This window comes from Patiria miniata, unplaced genomic scaffold (genome assembly GCF_015706575.1).
Source record: "Patiria miniata isolate m_02_andy unplaced genomic scaffold, ASM1570657v1 HiC_scaffold_16, whole genome shotgun sequence".
NCBI classification, from domain to species: Eukaryota; Metazoa; Echinodermata; class Asteroidea; order Valvatida; family Asterinidae; genus Patiria; species Patiria miniata.
Genome location: NW_024037054.1, coordinates 14,046,612 through 14,049,119, shown reverse-complemented (window position 1 = coordinate 14,049,119; position 2,508 = coordinate 14,046,612).

The following is a 2,508-nucleotide window of genomic DNA, read 5'->3' as shown; positions in this document are numbered from 1 at the left end:
CATCCGCTATCCAACAAGCTAAAGTTTGTCAAAACCATCCATGTTAATGTGGGGGAGGGTCGGTGGGCGTCGGGGTCCTTGAAGTGGTGGGTTGGATACAGGGGGGAGGGGCGATGTGACATAATGCTGACAAGATTTCCGAAGATAAACTAAATAAACATGATCCAGTACAAACTAAAATTCAACCTACAAAATGTATTGCTGTAGGCACAGTGTCTATATTGGGCATCAAGGAAGAAATACACATATCCAGGCCACCCGGCCGGTGGCCGACCAAAATTCACACACACTAGCATACATCACATGCCTCAAATATGTCCCTAAATGCACAATACAACCCATGACCTACAGAGACATCCTAGTTTGACAAAAAAGAAAAACTAAGTTGACAACCCTCATTAACAATAATCCATTTCCATTTGAACTTGCAACTGTCATTACGATATTATAGAACCGTCTTCACTCCGCAATTTATCCTTCACTCGTGCACGCTAACTGCACGTGACCATGCTACACGTATGGATTTTATCGAAACAAAACGTGGGCCATACTAATCAGTGCGTACTTCGCCATAGTACCGTCTAAATCAGCCCACAAATATCACTTTTGAAAAACTCTTGATCTGTTCCTTTCTACCATTAAACTAGTCTATAATCATAAGCGGATAAAATAAGGGAAGTAAGCATTTACAACTATTTCATTAAGTGGTGAATAAAGCAATGTAAATCACAACAAAAATTTGGAAGCCGTTACCTGTGAAAATTGGGCAGGCACTGCCGTGCAGCCCGCGTGGTCCAGAGGGTATAAAATAGAACATACAGTACATGTTTATCAAACAGTTCAAGCAAGTAAGCTGGGCTTGGGTCTGCGACAATCAGAATGTAGCACAGCAAAATTAGAAAAACAATGAGTAATTTCAATAATAGAAAACCTTAGTTGACATGTCCTACTTGAAATTTAATACCAACACGAACTACATGTACAAATTTGAGACCATCTTAAGTTCGTTTGTTGTGCATGGCCGCATGACCTCCAGTAATTGGTTTGATTAACTCCAGCAGAGGACGGCAGTACAGTAATAAAAGTGAGTACATGTGTACATTTTGTAAACAGGAATAACGGGCAAGGATCAAAAAGGTTACAATACATGGAAAATCATGAAATTGACAATCTCTAAATTTGGTTACGTTGGACCTCCCCACAACACTTCCCCGCCTTGGAGTCATCGTCCCCGATGACTGGAGGGAGACCAAAATAAAGAGATTAAGTCTTGGCCGAGGACCGGACCTTAAACATCAAAAGCACATTTTTGTTCCCAAAACAGTTTAAACTTGTCTAAAACTACAAACGTTTACAAATCAGCTAACAACAGTTAAACGGTTAAGAAACTCTAAAGCTTCAACTTTTGCACAACATCTAACAGTAACTTCGCAAAATTGCGGCATGCATGCTGAGGTCTACATGCCTAGGAGTCTAGGTTATTTTGTCCAAGGAGGACGAAAACGTTAACTGAATGGGATGTAGACAGTTAAGTTGAGGTAAACCGGCTTGGTGGTCTGCCTCGTGATGTACGGACAGGGTACCTGGATCCCGTCTTTGGATCGTCTTCATATCGGCTTCTTGGACATCTGTCGTTGCTTCACTACTCGCCGATGAAGTGGTTGGAGGTGGCATGCTCTGTTGTGCCCCATCTGTCTGAGCGTTGAGTTCGCCTGCCAAACCTGGTTCCCGAAGTGAGTACCCTCTTGGGGTTGAATCACCTTCTTCAGACGAGGACCCTTGGGACGAACTTGACTGGTTCTGATTTTCTGGGAGCCAAGGGCAATGCTTAAGATGGATCCGGTGGACAACCTTCTCATGTCCTACTGAGTTGCGGATAACATACACTGGCTGATCTGGGTAAGGCCGCTTGATAATGAGATAAGGCTCTGCCTCCCAGTGGTCCTGGATTTTCTTCCGTCCCGATGATCCTGCTTCCGAACAAGGACGTACTGTCCAACACCCATCGGTCTTTCAAAAGAGTGGCGGGCACGTAGAGCTTGCCGAGCCGTAGCAGCACGCTTAGTGTTTTCCATCGCCACTCCGCGGGCAACCCGCAAGGCCTTCTGATGTCTCCGCATGTATGTTGGGAGATCGTGCGACTTCCTCTGAGGGGCTTTCCCCGCCTAAGTGTATACTTGGGGAAAACGGCCGTTCCGACCAAACATCAGAAAGAAAGGGTCTAACCCCAGTCGTAGAATGTTCGGTGTTGTTGTAGGTATACACAGGGTCGGTAGGTACTCTGACCACCGCTGCTTCTTATACTCTGGAGGGATGCCAGCATTCCATGGAGGGTGCGATTGAACCTTTCGCATTGGCCGTTCCCGGCTGGGTGGTACGGTGTGGTTCTGCTTTTCTGGATGCCGTACATCGTACACAATTCCCTGATGACTTCAGATTCAAAATTTCTCCCACAATCCGAATGAAGACGGAGAGGACATCCATAGGGCAGGAAAACATGCTTAACCA